Genomic DNA, 19,317 nt, shown 5'->3' on the forward strand with positions numbered 1-19,317 from the left:
GAGGCTGGGAGGAGATGTGGGCCTCACTGTCCTGTCCCTGTTTAGGAGAGGCCAGCCCATTTGGGCTGGGAGGCGGGGCCCTCCTGGGTCTGTCTGCCCCGGCTGGGCAGGTGGCCCCAGGCAGGCTCTGGGCTTGGTTTTCCTGTCTGTAGTGTACCATGTGGTGGTGGCCTTTCATCTTTGATACGTGAGCTTGAGCTTGAACTTGGTCAGCAGGAGTAAAGACAGCACCTGGGTGCAGGGGAGTATATTTATTGATGGGGTGGGTGGGAGGCTCTGGCCAAAGAAGGTCTTCTGGAGTGTGCCTGAGGCTCGGGCCTCTCTAGGGTTCCTGAGTCGCAGCAATGGTTGGGCAAGGACACTGCTGTAAGGTATATCTACCTGTTTCCAGTAACCAATCCGTGGGCCTGTGTCAACAGTGGGAACATCCTCAGCTCTCCACTCACGACCTACGTGACCCAGGGCAGATTATGCAAGGGAACAGTGTCTCAGTTTCCTTCTCTGTTAAATGGAGACAACAATAGGACATTAATTCTTCAAGTCGCAATAAGGATTCCATGACTAAAAGCTTATAATTCACTGAAAATAATGCCAGGCTTAGTGTTAGCAGTTATAGCTGTTGTTATTGTTATTCAACCAATAAAGAAGCTGTCCCAGAGAGGGAAATGAAGGGGCCAAATTATCTGCTGCACCTGGACATCTTGGACACACTGCTCTGTTTATTCCCTGGAGGTGGGTGGCATCAGCTCCACTGTATAACCACAAACCAAGGCTCAGAGAGGCAAACGGACTTGCCCAAAGCCACCCAGCTGGTAAATGGTAGCGCAAGGATTCAAACCCAGCTCCCTGAACCCTTTTAGCACAGAACCCGGGTCAGGTCCCTCTTTTGGGAACGCCCGCCCTGCACACCGAGGCAGCTGGGCTGGCCATCCCATGGGCCTTTTCGGCTGTCGTCTGCAGAAGCAGCCCTTCTCATTTCAGAGATGGCCAGCTCAACGTTGCCTCCGGTAACTTGGAGCCTGTAACAAAAATGTGTTACCTTGTTAGGGTGTCAGGAAAACTCTGCAGGGCAGGAGCGCAACAGGAGGCTGCCGGCTCCTGGATTTATGGCCCCGAGCCCGAGCGGGCGAGCCCGGAGGCTAAGGTTACGCGGGAGTCAGCAGGGTATTTATAGCAGGGACTTGCCTGACGGAGAGTGGCTGGCCCACGCGCCCTGTCCCGTCAAGGCTTCCTGTACAGTTCCCGCACTCTAGGCTTGGCTCTGCCCCTGGGGTGCTGGGGAGCTCTGGATGGGTCACTTCACCTGACAGCCTCGGTTTCTTCATCTGGTCAACAGGGGGCTTGCCCTGTCCCTCACTGAGGCTGGAGACAGGATCTGTGAGTGCCTGTCACCTGCCTGGCGCAGAGGGGCCCGGAAGGTGCTGGCTCCACACATCCTGGGTCTGTTGATTGTCTTTTCCTGCCTTTGACCTTGTGGTACACCCACCTCCCGCCTTGGCAGAATCTGCAGGAAGAGAATCCAGGCCTCTGTGCTGTCGGCTCCCCCCCCTGCTTGGGAAAGCTTCCAGCAAAGCAACTTTACAGTTCCAAGCATGGAAGAATAAGCCGTTGTGTGCTCAGCAGGGCAATGAATGCAGGTCAATTAGAACCCAGGGTTCAAATCTGCACTCTACCACTCCCTGGCTCTGTGGCCCTTGGCAAGTTACTTAACCTCTCTGAGCTTCGGTGATGGTAACAGGTGGGCATTTGCCCTGCCGTGGAGGGTATGGTAAGGACGGACCCCTAACCTGAGTAAGTGCCCAGCCCTCAGAGTGACCCTCTGTGCCCTCCTGTGTAAACTTCGCCAATCCCACCACCCCCTCTGGGCCGCAGTCCCCCTGTTTGTACAGGAGAAATGGCTGCCCTTTTGGTGCCTTTTTTGAGGGTGTGGGGGGTTGTTCCCTTGTCTTCGTCGCCTCTCTCCATGCTCTGTAGCTCCTGGAGGTGTCACCAACAGATGCAGCTGGGAGGGCCGGCAGCTCCCTAGGGTCCCCAAAAGGCCCCAAGCACCTGGCTCTCCAAGTGCCTCTCACGGCCTGAACTCAAGGGTGGTTTTCCAGGGGTGGGACCTGCAGACACTGAGGGGCCCCCCACAGCTCTCTCAGTTCCTCCACGCATCCCTGCACCCAGAGACAGCCCCAGCTTCCTGCCCCCCAGACCTCATGGTGGGCCCCTCCGCTCCTTGTCCTGGCATCCCAGTCCCCAGGGAGCTTGTGCTGCACCCCCAGGAAGGGGGCCTGGCGGTTGTCCCTTCTCTGGATTCAGGGCCAGCAAGTGCTGGGATAGGGCATGAGGGGCTGGGAGTGGTCCTGGGACACAGAGGGACTAGGAGATGGCCTGGTGTCCCCAGCCCCAGGGCCGGGGCTGGGCACGGCTGGGTCACTCTGGGTGAGTGGTGGCGGGGCATGATCAGCTTCCTCCGAGGTCCTGAGGAGCAAGAGGAGGTTCTGCGTGATGCCGGCGGCCCCAGGGCGGGGAGGCAGCAGGTGGCCATTGCTGCTCTCCTGCGTGTTTGCTGAGCGTCCCCGGGCTCTCCTCGGGGCCTGGGCCTGGGGCGGGCACCTCCGACAACTCTAATTATTCAGGCCCTGTTCTTGCAGGGACCGTCTCCTCCAGGCTGTTCCCCTCCCGTCGGTGAGGGCTGCCCAGCTCCAGTCGTGCCCGCACCCCACCAAAAGGCGGGTAACCGCATTCAGGACTCGGTGCTGCTCAGGGCGGGAACAGGGCCACGGGGGGCCCCTGAAAGGACAGCAGCGCACAGAGAAGGGGGCTCCATCTCACTCGGACACTCGGCTGAGCCGGGAGTGTTAGACCTGCAGAAACCAAACCCAAGCCTCCCTCTCATGGACTGCCTTTCTTTTTCTTTCCATCTTGAAAAGTTGAGGCTGTGAAGAGCGAGGCAAGCCTCAGCAGAGACTGAAAAGCCAGGGAGAGGTGCCGTTAACAGGTGTCATGAGGGCCGACGGCTGTGATGTCTGCGAGATTTTGCGAGCCCGGGGTGCCAAGTGGAAATTCACTCGGGCAGCACCGGGCGGGAGTGTGGCCGCAGCCAGGATAGATAACAGTGTGCGTTCAGTGGTTGCTGGTTTAGTCACACAGTTGTCCAGCCATCACCATAACCAACTTTAGAACATTTTCATCACCCCAAAAAGAACCCCCACACCTGTTAGCAGTCACCCCCTCCCTTCCTCCTCCTCCCAGCCCCTGCAACCACTAATCTACTTCCTGTTTCTACAAATCGGCCTGCTCTGGACATTTCAGAGGAGTGGAATCATATAGTGCGTGGCCTTTCGTGCTTGGCTTCTCTCACTGACGATGCCATTGCTGGTTCATCCACGTGGGGCCTGTATCAGTGCTTCTCTCCTTTTACTGCAAATGACACCCTGTTGTATGGACAGACCACACTGCATTGATCTGTTCATCAGTGGATGGACATTGGGGTCATTTCTGCTGTTGTGGATAATGCTTCTGTGAACACGAGTGCACAAATCTCTGTATGAACATATGTTTTCATTTCCCTTGGTGTACACCTGGGAGGGGCACTGCCGGATCACGTGGTTACTCTGCATGGAGCCTTTCGGGGGACCGCCAGGCTGTTTTCCACGGTGGCTGCACCATTTCCGTTCCCGCCAGCAGTGCCCGTGGGTTCTGATTCCTCCCTCTGATTACTACCATTTGGATCCCAGCCATCCTAGCGGGTGTGAAGTGGTACCTTGTGGTTTTGATTTGCATTTCCCTGGTAACTAATGGTGCTAAGCATCTTTCCACGTGCCGACCTTAAGCCTCAGTTTCCTCATCTATAAAATGGGGATAAGGACAGCACTTGTGGATGAGCTGTGGCGAGGGCTCAGTGAGATCACGTCAGGGTCCCAGCACAGAGTGGGTGTCCAGGGACACTTGCTGCTTGAAGCTGCAGGCTGGGGTTAGAGTCCCTCCTCTGAAAGCTGGTATGAGGGAGGGACGTGGCAGTTTCTGTGAATTCCAAACCCATTTAGAAGGGGACAGGCACTGTTAGCGAAGGTGCTGACACTGGCCCAGCCCCTGGCGATTTCTCACCCAGCTTTGAAGCTCTGCTGGGCCGGGCAGGCAAGTGACGCCTGTGGTGTGTACACAGCCCCGGAGACGCAGGTGGTACCCATTCAGTGCAGACAGGCCCGCTCATCACTTAGGCTTCTGGTGAGGGGCATGTGGGAGTTGTTGGGCCTCTGTCCCTTGGCCGCTCCCCAAGGGGGTGACATTGTGCTCTCTGTGGTCAGCCGTGCCAAGCTCGTGTCCATCAATGGGAGCTCTGGAAAGAAGGCAGGAGCCTCCTCATCCTGTGAGGTTGGCAGCTGGTGCTCCCTCGTCAGGGGAGCCTCCAGCCAGTGGAGGTGCCTGTGGCCAGGCCCATTGTGTAGACGTAACCTGAGCCAGGAGCCAGGTGAGAGGTGACACACACAACCAGCTTGTCACCAGTGGAAACAAGTCCACCTGTGGAAGCATCTTGCCAGGTTGCCCCAAAGGGCACAATTAACGTCTGTCGTGGAACCCGGTGGGAGAAGTGAGAGGCTCCCCCGGCGGCCCCTGGACGTTCAGCTGAGTCTACAACCTGGGAAAAGCAGGTCACATCGGATGAGTGACTTCAGGAGCCAGGCCAGGTGCTGGCAGCGTGCGGGGGCAGGTCCCAGACTCTTCCCTCGTCCTGCCGCTGTGTCTCTGGCCACTTGGGGCCACAGGTAGAAAATCGGGGGTGGGGGGTGACTGAGGAATCAGGCAGATGGACACTGGCATTTCAGCTCTGCCACCAGGCGCTGTGGGATCTTTGCAAGTCATATAACCTCTCTGGGCCTTCATCTTCTCCTGTGGAAAATGAGACCTTTGCTGCCTCGGGGGGGCTGCCACCTCCTCGCCTGTGACCACCTGCCCTCCCCCACCCTCCTGGGCACCTGCACTGCCCACTCTCCTCTCTGGCTGGAGGGGTGCCCTCCCTCCTGGGGTGGTCACATCCTGCACCCTCTCACACTGGGACTCAGCCTTCCAGCCTTTTCTCTTGGTACGAAAAGGGAAGTTTTTGGATTTAGAAACCCTTTTAATCTTTCTATGAAACCTGTGTCCTAGGGCTGCTGTCTCCAGATGGACTCGGTCTAACCTGAGTGTCCCTCAGTTCAGGGCCGCGACCTCTGCCCCCGAAGGACGGATGGGGTGACCTGGGGGAGACGTCACCCTGCTCAGGTGCCAGTGCCTGGCTCTGAGCCGATGCTCCACAGGTGTTGGCTCCCACACCGTCCGTCCCCCAGGCCTCAGTTGCCCCATCTGTGAAATGAACTGGCTGGAGCAGGTGTCTCTAAGGGCCTCCCGGTGTGAAGAGCCAGGCTCTGTGACGAGGAAAAACAAAATAAAGAGAAACTATCCAAGTGACATCCACTTAGCTGCCATTCGTGTCCTGAGCGCTTCCTGCGGGCCAGGCCACTGCTGGGTCCCGGGGTGGAGAGGACAGTCTGTCCCAACCTGCCACAGGAGCTCACAGTGGACGGAGAGACAGAGGAGCAGGCGGACAAGAGCCCAGTTCTGTGCTGTGTGCTGTGACGTGACAGTCATGGGGAGTGGCAGGGGAGGCTCCCTGGACCCTGAGTTGGGTCTTGAGGGCCGAGTGGGAAGTAGTAACAAGGGGCCGCTGTGTGGAGGGTCCTGGGTGACCTGGCACAGAAGCGGAGTGAGCAGCAGCACAAGGTCCATCAGCCACTCAACAAACGTTTTCTGGCCAGCTGACGGTAGTGAGGGTGATAAGGATGGAGGATCGTGAAGCGGGGAGGGGAGTCAGAACAGTGGTGTGGAGAGAGGCTGGGGCGTCGCTCTGAGAAGGCCGTACTTGAGAAGGACCTGAAGGACCGAGCCATGGAGCACCCGAGGGAGGGTGCTCCTGGCAGAAGAAACAGCGGTGCAGGCCCTGCGGTGGGAGCGCCTGGTCTTTCCAAAGCGCACCGGCCAGGTCAGTTCAGGCAGAGCGAACGGGGCGTGGGTGGAAGAGGAGCTCAGAGAGGGGGGGCCGGGAAGATCGCCAAGGCCTTTCTGCGGTCCGAGAGGGACGTGGGTGTTGACCCTGCGTGAGACCGGAGCTGTGGGAGGGTTTTGGGCAGAGGAGTGACAGGACCTCATCTGGGTTTTACAAGCAAGTGGCAGCAGGTGGGAATGTTCACTTCCAGCAATTCTGAGCATCCAAAGATAAGAGAAATCAAACCCAAAGCCTTTAGCCAGCACATGCTGGAGTCATTAATCACAGCGTCCCAGACACTGGCACTCCAGGGACACTTAACCAACCCACCGAGCGGCGGCTGATGTTTAAAATGCCGTCAGCTGGGCCTCTGGCACGAACGCGCCTGGGAGCTCTGAGTTCTTTGCCTTGAGACAGCACAGCCCCCAGGGGAGGCTTCGCCCTTCCTGTGTGCCCAAGTCCTGGTCACCAGATTCCACTACGGCCAGTTCTGGAGACGACGACACACACCCACAGTCCCACACACATGAACACGGTCTGGGCGCACACGCCTTTGCCAACACCAGGCTTGCCATGTAGGATACAGGACGTCCAGCTCAGTCTGAATTCAGATAAAAGCCAGTGAGTGCTCAGGGCGAGCGGGAGATTGCTCCTTACTGACAATCCAATCTGCCCCTGACCCGCCCCTCACCCCAGCACCTCCTCACAGAGGTTCAGGCCGGCAGCCCCCTCCCAGGCAGCAGAAGGTGTCCTGGTCCCACTGGTGGGGGAGGGCGTCTCCCGGGGGCACCCCTGCACAGGGCTAGGCCGCTCAGCTGCTTCCTCCGGGCCCCAGAGTCTGACCCCTCTGGCTGGTGACCTGCAGCTCGCCAAGGGCAGTTCTCTGCCCCCTTGGTTCCCGGCCCCCTTTAAGGAAGTGATTTATGGCCCCGAGAAAACAGGGTCAGTAGGGGAGGCTGCATGGTGGGGTGGGGCGGGGGTGCTGGCTCCAGGAGGAATAGCAGCTGCGGCCTTTTAAAAATACACATTAAAGAAATATACATTTTAAAACAGCAGTTTTTTGAAATAGTGAAGCCTGAATAAGCTAATAAGCCCTGCAATGCGTGGGTAACGGAAGAAATACCCCAGGAAGCCGGAGGGCAGGGGATGGATGCAGTGAAGGGACAGCCCTGGCTTTGACTCCCTGCTCTGCCATTCACGGGCAGGCGCTGCGCCTGGCCCAGCCTCAGCTGCCCTGTTTGTAGTTCGAGGCCCACCTCAGGATGACCGTGAGAAGGAAGCAGAGAAGTCGGCATTGTGGGCACAGCACACGTGGAGAGGTCCCGCAAGGACACGACGTGGTGCTGATGCCTCCATGCCCACGGCACCTGCTTTTCCAAGGGGCATTTCATCTCAGCCCAGTGTCCCTGGGGCCCTGACACTTCAGCCAGTGGGACCCTTCAGGGAGAGCTCTCCACTGAAGCTAAGTCTGAGCCCTCGGCCTGGCACACGCCCTCCCTGGGTGGCCAAACTGACCCCTGTGGGGCCCTCTGGCCCCCTGCCCAGCACTGGCAGCCCCCCAGCCCCCGCCCCTCACACCCTAAGTGCAGCCGAGGCAGATGGAAATCCCTCACCAGCACTGGTCCCCGGCAAAGCCCTCCTTCCCTCCCTGCTCTTCCCTGGCAGGGAGACCCCTCCACGGGGCGGCAGCCCCTACGCAGCCCACCTCGCTCTGTGAGGCCACGTCTATGTGTGGCCCAATAGAGCATGGACATCTGAGCGTGGGGTCTGCGTCCGGGTCATCTCCAACCCCAGCACCCGGCATGTAGTAGGTGCTCAGCAGTGGGCTTGTTAGGTCTCCAACGCTGCTAGTCATTGTTCCCCGACAGCCTTTAGCAAGGACTTAGGGTACGGAGCCACCTGCAAGGCCCTTGCAAACACTCTCCTGTCTTCCCTTCCCCACAACCCCACCTGCTAGCTGTTAACATTACTCCCACTGTACAGACGGGGAAACTGAGGCTCGTGCGGCTGGGTTACCACACTGCTGGGCCCCGGAGGCAACTGCGGGGCTGCCCAGTGGCAAAGCCAGACGGCTTTCCAGCAAGTGCCCCCAGCCCGGCTCTAAGACCCTTCTTGGCTCTGCCACTGCGTCGTTGAGGGCCCCTGGATAAATCCTTCCCCTCTCTGGACCTCAGTTTCCTGACCTGTGAAATGGGGGGGAGCTGCGGCTGCTGATTCCTAAAGTGCCTCAGCTCTGGGGTGGGAGGACACAGCGCCGTGCCTTGTCGTGTCCAGCATCCCTGGAGTGCCAACCTTCTGAAGATGTTTATTTGTCTGAGCACTAAGCTGCTTCTAGTGACATCACCTTAATCCTGTGGCAGGCAGCAGGCGTCAGCAGCTTGGCAGGGTCTGCCAGAGTGAGGAGGGGGCCCCATGCCCCAGCCTGGAAAGCCACCCCTCCCTGCCCCTGCTTTTCCACCATGGCAGTGCGCAAACACTCCGGGCCGTGGGCGTCCTCTTGGGTGGGGCTGTGACTCAGCTCGCAGATCGGCCTGCCGGGCTCCCCTTGCAGAAGGGGGAGGAAGGGGCGAGGCAGAGGCTGCAGACGGACCTCCCAGGGCTCCCTTTGGTGGTCTTGAATTTTGGTTCTCTGCTTTCGGCCTCTGTTTGACTTGACAAAGCGTGGGCAGGCGGGGTTTGCATGCATGCACTCACTTCTTCCGAGTCTTGTTTTGAGGACAAATGAGTCAGCTTGGCATCCCGGCGCGGGGCAGAGAGTGCTGGCAGGGCCGTCTACCAGCTGTGTGATCTGAGCACGCTGCGCAGCCTTGATGGGCTTCAGTTTTCTCACCTGTGACACGGGGTGAGTGGTGCCGAGCCCAGGAAGCCCAGGCTTTTCCAGGCCACGAGTGTGAAGCCTCGCGCGTGGGAGGAGCTCTGCAAAGCTGTCGCCTCCCTGCCCCTGCGACTGCAGAGACAGCAGGCAACTGCCTCTCGGCCCATGCGGGCTTACAGGAGGGGACAGGTGGCCCTGAGGAAAAGCTGTAAATCTAACCGGCCGTAATCCTGCTAATAAATGGTTTATCTTTCATGAGAAAGAGGCCGGGCTTCCCGCACGGGCGGGGAACAGCAGGCCTTTGTGTTCTTTCGGGAACTGGAGATGGGCGCAGAAGAAGACAAGTCAGGTGTTGGGGCCTTATCTTTCCTGGCAAAGCCGGGGCTCCGGGCCCGGTCCCCGCTGGCAACCGAAGGGAGGCATGAATAATAGAGAGGCTGGCACTGTGCCCGCAGCCACCCGAGCGGGGTGGGATGAACCTCGGAGGACAAGCAGCCTCAGACAGCACAGGGATCCCGGAGGCCCCGAGGGGCTCAGGATGGGGAGGGGACGTAGAGGGGGCTGGGCTGACGCTGCACAGAAAGTCAGGGTGTCTCTGCATCAGGGTTACTGTGAAGCTTAAAGCTCCAGTCTACAAGCTGTGTGTCCTTGGGCAGGTCACCTAACCTCTCTCAGCCCTCAGCCTCTTGTTGGTGACATCCTCATCCACCTCTCCTGGTGGTTTTGGGGGCTCCAGAAGAGAGCCTTCGACGTGCCTGGGGCACTGTAGGTACTTGGTGGTGACAGCTCTGGGGGGCAGCGCTGGGGGGCAGGCAGCAGGGGACATCTGTTCTGGTCCTGGCCATGGACTGGCTGGGCCAGCCTCTTCCCCATCCTGGGGCCACCAGCCCTCTTGGGAAACAGGGCACCTCTCCTGGTCCCCCAAAGCTTGCCAGACTCCAATCCTAGCCCACGCTGAGGCTGACAGGTGGCTCCATTGACGACCCCCAAGGGGCAGGGGCAGGGAAAGAGCTTTGCTTCTGGCGTGTGCGAGGACCACACAGGAGCCGCAGAACGAGGTGTGGTTCGAAGGAGTCCCATGGCGGGACAGCTCCTAGGCCAAAGGTCAGCACAGATGAGGAAACTGAGGCTCAGAGAGCTCAAGTAACCTGCCCAGGGTCACCCGCTGGCAAGTGGCAGAGTCTGACTCCTGCACCTACGCCTGTCACCCTGCGGCCCCTGCCCCTGCTGGCATGGGCTCAGAGAGAGGATGGCTTCTGGACCTGGGACATCTTCCAGTGAAAAGGAGCCGGGGAGGGCAGTTGTGCAGGAGGTGAGGGGTCCAGAGGCCAGCGTGTGCTGGGCCTCCAGGGAGGGTGCAACGAGGCCCCTCAGTGCCATCAGCCCTGGCCCTGCCCTGCTGCTGCTGGGAGGCGGGAGGCAGAGGACGGCCACTCCGTCCTGCCACCCCGGCCTGCTGCTATGAGTCACAGCCTGGCGGGAAGCCCAGGCCAAGGGCAAGAGAGGCCGCTGGCTGGGGTTCCCTGCGGTTAGTAGCTCATCAGTCCCTTGGTGGGCTTTGGGAAACCTGACCTTCAGCTCATAGATGGGCGGTTATGTGGCCTTGAGCTGTGTGGGGTTCTAGGCCTGTCCTTAAAGAATGCTGGCGTCATCGCCTGATTTTCAGCACCTAAAACCTATGGCCAGCAGTTCTCCAACCTTGGTGGGCATTACAGTCAGCTGGAGGGGGAGGGGCTCATTAAAATGACACATTCCTGAGGCCCAGACCTGTGGAGTCTGAATCTCGGGGCTCCCCGTGTGACTCCTGTGCCCCTAGTGTTTGAGACCTGCCGTCTGGCGCACCCTCAACTCATTCACAAAGGTTCTCAACGCCCCTCTCTTGTCCACTTTCTCGTGTCCCCACCGGAACACACCCTGCCATGGCCTGCACTCCCCCGCACACTCACCGGGCATCTGTGCTCTCGTGCCCACACGGACACGCAGTCACACACATGTACACCCAGGACCAGCTGCACAATTTGCAGGGCCCGGTGCAAGATGAACATGTGGGGCTACTGTTCAAGAATTATTAAGAATTTCAAGACAGTGACAGCAGAATGTTAAGCCAAACCAGAGCCCCATGTGACAGCACAGGCCTTTGTCAACAAAACTGGCCTTGTGTGCACTCTGGCGAACTGCTTGTACGCATCTGGGACCCTCATGAATGAATGCCCCACGGCAGAGCCCGTGAATGCACGCTCGTGTGCACACGCGCTCACACGCAGCGGCATTTTAAAAGTGACTTTTTATTGGGATGAGGAAGGGTACTGGTTAACATTTAATAAGCAAAATCAAAGTTGAGTCATATGTGAGTTGCTTGAAAGCAAGAAATGCCAGATGGAGTATTGAATGAATCACTGTCTTGAGTTTCATGAGTAACATTTTAATTGGGTTGTGACTAGTTTGGGAAAACTTTTAAGCTCTCACAACCCAAATCCAAATTAAACCAGCACTTATTTAATGCTTCCAATGCTGAAGCTCCCTGACTAAAACATGGACCTACGGAGTTTCATGAATACGCTTCTTAGCTGGCTGAACTACAAAGCAGGGGCATCTCTTTCTTCCTAGGAACAAGAAGGGGCGGAAACTCGCATTTACTGAGCACCTACTATGAGCTGCCTGTGCTGGGTGATGCATGTATTATCTATGCACCACTATTTGCAAGTGCTGGGCACGGCGCCTGGCATACAGTAGGTGCTTAGTAAATGGTAGCTTATTGCTGTATTTCCTCAGAGCCTGGCATCTGTAGGACATACATCATTTTCTGGACCACTAAGACAGACCAGAACACTGCCATTTCCTGACACCAGCCAAGACACACTACGGAAGACATGCTGTAGTCTCAGAGGTGCTTAAATGTGGAAAGTGTGTGTTAGAGTTGGTGGAAGCCAGGATCATAAAGGAGAGATGGCCTCCCCGGACCACAGAGGGAGAGACTGAGGTGCCGAAAGGGTAAGAACCTGGCGGAGGCTCTTGATATTATGTGATCAGAGGCTAAGGAGGGCTCATTCCTGAGTTCTGCCAACACGGAGCAGGTGGAGCCCCACTCACCCTGTATGGGGAGCTGCTTTGGGGGAGGAGGCCTGCCTCAATTTTCCTTGAAATGCCTCTGATGCACCCCGATCTGTGCAACCTAGATGTTGGGATCAAAGGCAGGCACAGCTGGGAGCATTGTCCTCAAAGCAAGTTTCAGAGGTTAGCGGTCATTTTGAGGACCCCAGGCCTGCCCCATGCTGGTCCTTGGCCTCCTCACACCCTTCTGCAGTGATTCATTAGGCCAGGAAACTGGCCTTTAGACGGCAACCAGCTCATGAATATGCACAGTGGGTCCTCATAAATTATGCATTCCATACTGGGGCTTCTGGGGAGAATCGCTCAGCCCTGCGACAGAAGGTGTGCTCACAAGGACTTCTTGTGCAGCACACATTCCTGCCCTCCCTCCCTCCTCATTACAGTGGACTTGTGGGGACTCTGGTCTGCAAAGGAACTTGAGTTTACATGGCTGTGGCTTCACTGATGGCAATGCCGGAGGGTCTGGGGAGCTGTCATCGTCAGACCTGCGCTTGACAGGGCAAAGGTGTCATCCTTGCTTCAGGTCCATAGATGTCAAGAGCTGTCTGGCCTTACAGAGGCCCTGGGAGCTGAAAAGCTGCTGCCCAGATGTGTGATTTACATTTCTTCCAAATTGGAGCATGCTCAGGTGTCATGGAACATGACCCACGTGTCACGGAACAAACACTGGGCCAGAAGTCAGGGTGGGACCCAGGTTCTAGCAGGAAGGGGAAGGAAGGGGCTCTGCTTTCCCTAATGCAGGCATCTGGGGTAAGCACAGGAGCTGGCTTCCAGCCCCCTCCCCTCCCCACCCTCCCCAAGCCAGACTGGGCACACAGTGGGCAGCTGTCAGTCGGGCTGCGGCTCCAGGTGAGCTCTGCGGGCCTGCTGAGCTCCAGGTCATCTCTCTGCAGTGGGGCCCTCCCTCCTCCTGCCCGGCACACCTGCCTTCTCTGGTGGCTCTCTGGTGGCTTGGCCGCTCTTGCCTGTACCCCTGAGCCAGCCTGGAGGGCAGCCCTGGGCCAGGAGGTCCCCTTCTTAGCATTCCTCCTTCGGTGACTGTCAGCACCTTTCCTGCCATCAATAGCCACAGGAGTTGCATCCTCCTAACAGCCTGGGGAGGACCCAGGTGCACCGCCTGGCAGTGTAGGCCTCAGTGTGGAGAGGTGGCCCTGCCGGGTTTGCGCCATGCCCAAGCTCAGTTACTGTCTCCAACCGGCTGCTGGGGGTTGAGCCAGTTTGAGCCTTAACCGTTCTCAAGGCAGGGCCTGGGGAAGCCGCCTCAAAGTGCCTGTTAACGTTCATGCATCAAGAGCTACGAGGGGCCGGGCGCGGTGGCTCACGCCTGTAATCCTAGCACTCTGGGAGGCCGAGGCGGGTGGATCGCTCGAGGTCAGGAGTTCGAGACCAGCCTGAGCAAGAGCGAGACCCCGTCTCTACTAAAAATAGAAAGAAATTATATGGACAACTAAAAAATATATATACAAAAATTAGCCGGGCATGGTGGCGCATGCCTATAGTCCCTACTCGGGAGACTGAGGCAGTAGGATCGCTTAAGTCCAGGAGTTTGAGGTTGCTGTGAGCTAGGCTGACGCCACGGCACTCACTCTAGCCTGGGCAACAGAGTGAGACTCTGTCTCAAAAAAAAAAAAAAAAGAAAAGAAAAAAAAGAAGAAGAGCTACGAGGCTGGGCTTATATCATTCCATTTGGGGAAAAAAACCCAAAACCTCAAACTTCCAAACACGTATGAGAGACAAAACCACAGAAAATGTGTTAAACGGAGAAGAAGAAAAAATGAGACCAGCTGTGGTCCCCTCACTCGGAAACCCAGCCGGTTTCTGAGCAGAGTCGCCCCATCAAGCAGCCCGTGACGCGGTGTCTCCTGTTTCTTTCCCTCACCCTTATGTCATAAGTGTGTCCCATGTCACCACGTTACCTCCATAATGTCCGCTTTTAATGACGCAGAGCCTGGAATGAAATGTACCGACTTTCTGCCTGGAACCATTCCCTGAAGTTGGGATCACTGCGCAGGGTTTTTAAAAGCCACGGTTCAAAGGAAATGACTTTCCGCCTTCTGCGAATTTAATTCTTGTGTCATATCGCTAATGGAGGACTCCTATCGACCTGTCCCTCCCATGCAGCCAGCCTCCTATGGCATGCGAATTGCTAATTTGCCCAACCTCACGTAATGGCCTTGAGGACAGGAAGGGGGACGGCTCAAGCCCCCGCACATGCTGACAGCTGCCAACATTAGTCTTGGTCTCATCAGTCAAGCCCCATCTTGGGCCAGATGCGCCCGCAGTGTGTGGCGTCACTGGTCCCACCTTAGAGCTGAGCAAACAGGACCTTGCCCGATACCTGCACTCAGCCAGTCAGTGCAAAGCTGGGATTTGAACACAGATCTGTCTCATTCGAGTGCCTCCTGTGTGCTACCTGTGGGCCACAGAAACGGTGAAAGCCTGACCCTGGGGGAGCCACAGGCAAGCAGGGAGAAAGAAAACCAAGGAGTTATGGACAAATGCCAGAAGCCCTGCTAGACCGATCACGCTCAAAGCTTGTGAAGTGTTTTCTCTGTGCGAGACACTGTTGGAAGAGCTTTACAAATGTTAACTCACTTAGTCCTCACTGCACCCTGGGAGCCATTAGGAGTATCCCCACCTTACAAGTGAGAAAACTGAGGCTCAGAGAGGCTGAGTAACTTGGGCAGAGTCAGGATTTGAACTCGGGCTGCCCATCACCAGAGTCTGTAATCATAACCACCGTGCTCCTGTCCGCTCCAAATTTAATTCAGCTTTGCACCCGCTGTAGTTGCTCGCGCAGAGCCTTCCCACGGTACGTGTCCCGTCAGTACTTGCTGAATAAATGTCTGGCGGATACCGTGCTGTGGTTACACAGAGGAAGGCAGGCTGGCAGTGTGGTGGGTGTCACAAATAGACCAGCACCACTCGCCGGGTGTCCTGGGACCTGGGTGCCCCTCCCAGGTACAGCAAAGTTGTACAAAGTGTTTGTGTAAGAATTTCTACAGACACGTGGGAGGCCTGCTTACACTATTTGTGGACCCAAGGCGAGGAGGTAGCCTGGGAAATCACAGAGTGAGTGTTGGAAATGATCCCCCCTGGGCTAGAATTGGGGGCAAAATAACATGAAATTTTAGGCTGACAAAAATCCAGCACTTGGGGCACCCCGAGGGGTGAGCTGGCTGGAAACTGTGACAACCAGAGAAACACATGGGTGCAGAGCCAGTGGACTCAGGGCTGAGCAGATGTGGGCACGGCCAGGAAAGGGACGTTGTGTAAATTAACTCCCACGGTGAGCCCCGCACTGGGCAGTGGCCTTGACCTTTGGCATCTTCGTCTGTATCACAGGGACAACAGCAGCTCCTGTGCCGCTGGGTTGTTTGTGCATATACTTTTTTCCCATAAACTTTTTTAAAAAACGGAAACGTGCTGTACTTACAGAAAAGTGCCAGGTTGTAAGTGCACAGCCTGACGGATGTTCACCACGTGGACCCACCCACGTGACCAGCCCCCACCCGAAACCCCTCGCGCCTGCATTTACACTTTGCATAAACGGAAACAGCAAACGTTGGCGAAGATAGGGAGCAACTGGAACTCACACAGAAGCTGGTAGAATGTAAATTGTTAAAACCATTTTGGAAAACCGATGTTATCCGCTACAGCTGAAAAACACTCCTCGGTATGTAGGTAGGATGCGTGTTTACGTATGTACGCAGGCGTGTGTGTAAACGTACATACCACTGCTATGGATATATCTGGCAGTAGACACGCATCACAGATACACCTGTATTTATTAAAAGACAGCATCCGTGGCATTCACGGCAGCCAGCTGGACGCTAGCCGTGAGATGATAAGTACTCGGTGCACCCTTGCCGGGTTCATCTAGAAGACGGAGGCAGGCGGACTCACAGGCTGAAGGAGCCAGACGCACGCGGCACGCCCAGTGAGGCCCTGCGCTGTTCTCAGGAATAACCGAGGAAACACACGGAATTGTGTAGAAAAGTGCCCAGTGAGTGCACTGCTGTCATATCCTTGTTCCCGTCACTGTGACTATTTCTCTAGACCTCACTAAGCTGTGCAATGTTTTGGTTGATTTTACCACTTACCGTTTATGTCCCTTAACCTCTCTGAGCCTCAGCACAGTTATGCGATGAGCAGGGGCGTGGGTGGTCATGGAGGCTGGCTCTCAGGGCAGGAGGGGATGCCAGGGGGACCCTGATCCAAACCACCACACCCGCTTCTGCCATGCGAGGTTGGGGACAGCCCTCTAGAAGCCAAGGTCTGCAGGAAGTCTGGGCTCTGGGAGGTAGCTGACCCATGGAGGTCTCAGGGCTGCCCTTTGCTTCTTGCCAACACTATGGGACAGCTGAGGGTCCCAAATCCTTCCTGGAGGAAGAGACAGCTTGCAGTAGGACAGGAACCGTGAAACAGGCGTGTGGGGGCAGCAGAGACGGCCACTAGTCCCACACTGGCCACTGATTTGCTGTGTGATCTTCTTCCTCTCCCCACCCTCTCTGTGATTCACTCTCCCACGAGGATGTTGGGCTGGGGGATCTGGGGCTGCTGTCGTCCCCCCATGCTGCCTTCTCCTCACCCACCTCTGGGAGGTCTTGAACAGCAGCACTTTATACAGGTTGCTTTCCTTCTTCTCAGCAGCCCTGCAGTGCTACAGATGAGGGAAGTGCAGCTCAGAGAGGTTAAGCAATCTGCCCAAGGTCACACAGATAGTGTAAGGTGGGGCTGGAATTCACCCCATTGTTCGGATTTCCTGGCCACCATTCTGGCCAAGGCAGAGCCCTTGGGTGGTCTTCTCCCGCTAAAACCTCTCTGGATAATGTACATTTCTAACAAGTCCCCAGGTTTTGCAGGTGCTGCTGGTCCCAGGCACGAGCTTTGAGCACCATGACACTGTGTCGTGCTTCAGGGCACTACAGCCTAGTGGAGCTCACGGACTTGTGAACAGAGGAAGCCTGCAGAGGGTCAGAGCAGGTGTCTTGGAGGGTGCCCAAGGTGCTGCCGGGAGGAGAGAAGGCGGCAGCTGGCTAAGAAAGGAAGGGGAGAGGTCACGACGTGCATTCCAGCCTGGGTACAGAAAAAGCAGGGTGGGTGCCACATGGCACGGAACCATGCCTGTGAAGTATGTTCTACAGTTCCTCACAGACCTGTGGCTGGCTGGCAGTGGGCTGAAGTCGCTGAGTAGGGACCCCCAACCCACCATCCTGCCCATTCCTCAATTAGTATTTTTTTTTTTTTTGAGACAGGGTCTCTCTCTGCCACCCAGGTTAGAGTGCAATGGCATCATCATAGCTCACTACAACCTCCAACTCCTGTGCTCAAGCCATCCTCCTGCCTCAGCCTCCCAAGTAGCTGTGACTACAGGGGTGCACCACCACATCTGGCTAATTTTTCTATTTTTAGTAGAGACAGGGTCTCACTCTTGCTCAGGCTGGTCTTGAACTCCTAACCTCAAGCAGTCCTCCTGCCTCAGCCTCCCAGAGTGCCAGGATTACAGGCGTGAGCCACTGTGCCCGGCTGTTCAATCAGTATTTTTTAAAATGTGGTAAAATGTACATACCAAAATTTACTATCTTAACCATTTTTAAGTGTACAATTCAATGGCATTAAGTACATTCACATTGTTGTGCCGCCATCACCACCATCCATCCCCAGAACTCTTGCAAAATGGGAACTCTGTCCCCATTAAACAATAACTCTCTTCTCCTTGCCCCCGACCCCCAGCAGCCATCATTCTGCTTTGCCCCTACATGATTCAACTACTCTGTGTATGTCATGGATGGGGACTTACATGGTATTTGTCCTCTTGTGTCTGGCCCATTTCACTCAGAATAATGTCCTCGAGGTTCATCCATGCTGTAGCACGTGTCAGAATTTTCTTCCTGCTTAAGGCTGCATACTATTCCATTGTGTGTATATGCCATGTTTTATTCATCCCTTCATCTGTCGGTAGACATTTGGGTTGTTTCCACCTTTTGGCTACTGTGAATGGTGCTGCTACTATCTGTTTGAGTCTCTGCTTCTAATTCTTTTGGGAATGTACCAGAAGTGGAATTGCTGGATTATATGGTAACCCGATTTTTAATTTTTTAGGAACTTAATTGGTATTTTTTATCACACATAGTTCGACTAACAATTTTAAGGGGGCTTACCAACAAGAGCGTAAGAGGGCCATTACATTCCAGCATTATTTAATGTCAAATGAATAGTTCCATCATTCTAGACTTAAAAACCAGGTTTGAACTCTTCACCACTGAAATTCTATTGGAAAATGTTAAATGTCCGCCCAAATCAACAACAATAATTTGTTTCACTTGGCAAGGAAAAATGTTTAAAATTTAATGAAACCAGCAGATTTCCACAATCCTAGGTTGCCAAGCAGCAATCATACTAATAAACAGTGCTTTCCTTGTAAGAAGAATGTTTGCAGGGGAGAGAGGGTCGGTCGCTAATGGAGAGAGGCCGTCGGCTTCTATAGGAAGCAAAGTGCAATCCATCATTTTGGAGTGTTTACTTTGAAAATGCAGCGTGTCCACTGGGAGTCACAGTTTTCCAAAGGTCTTCTTGCTGGTCCTGCTGATTCATATTCCCATAATTCCTCTACCGCATAATATTTTCCCATCACCATGGAGACGGTGTGAGAAGAAGGCATGGTGAGAAACTTCGGGGTTTACTTCTTATTCCACAGAACCAAGATTTGGCTTCTGCTGAAAAGTGGGCTTCGAGCTAATGTTTTAAGGAGAAAAGTGGGTCCCTTTGAGCAGAGATCGCTCCGGCAGAGGTCAGGGGATAAGAGCCGAGCACCTGGTCCCGGTTCTGGCACTTTCTAGTCATTGGCTCTGGGCAAGACTTTGTCTCTCCAAGCCTCAGTTTCTTCCTCTGTAAAATAGGATGGAGAACAGGAATTAGGGTTCTTTGAGGAATTGGTAGAGAAAACTTGAGATATTTGCAAACTGTAAAACTTTATTCAAAACAAAAAAATCTCAAACAAAGCCCCAATACACCCCCCTTGTTCCAGGTCGCAGGTGGCGCTTCCTTACGGCCTCCCCCAGTGCCTCCGTCCACACACACCCGCGCCCTCAGAGGAGACGGGAACTTTGCTTTATATAATATTTATTCCCAACCCGCCGCTTTGCCAAGCACACGACTTGACTCGGAGCAGGCCCCAAGAAATACTCGCGTTCAAATCTGCATCCAGCAAATGCTTGCCAAGTCCAGTCCATGCCAGGCTGGGGGGCCCAGAGATAAACTGGGGGGGAGGGCGGGGGTGGGGGGGCTGAGTCACCCTGATTCAAAGTCGCTCACTGGTTTCCTGGCAGCTTCTCCGGGGTGGGGGAGGGAGACGCACTCCCACACCAAAAGTGCATGT

General features: G+C 55.7%; 1 protein-coding gene across 1 annotated transcript in view; it reads left to right on the forward strand.

Moving 5' to 3' along the window:
• EML1 (EMAP like 1) overlaps positions 1 to 19,317 on the forward strand; it is a 171,393-nt gene that overhangs the window by 1,644 nt on the left and 150,432 nt on the right. The window lies entirely within an intron of this gene.

Source organism: Eulemur rufifrons, chromosome 2 (assembly GCF_041146395.1).
Source record: "Eulemur rufifrons isolate Redbay chromosome 2, OSU_ERuf_1, whole genome shotgun sequence".
In the NCBI taxonomy this organism is placed as follows: domain Eukaryota; kingdom Metazoa; phylum Chordata; class Mammalia; order Primates; family Lemuridae; genus Eulemur; species Eulemur rufifrons.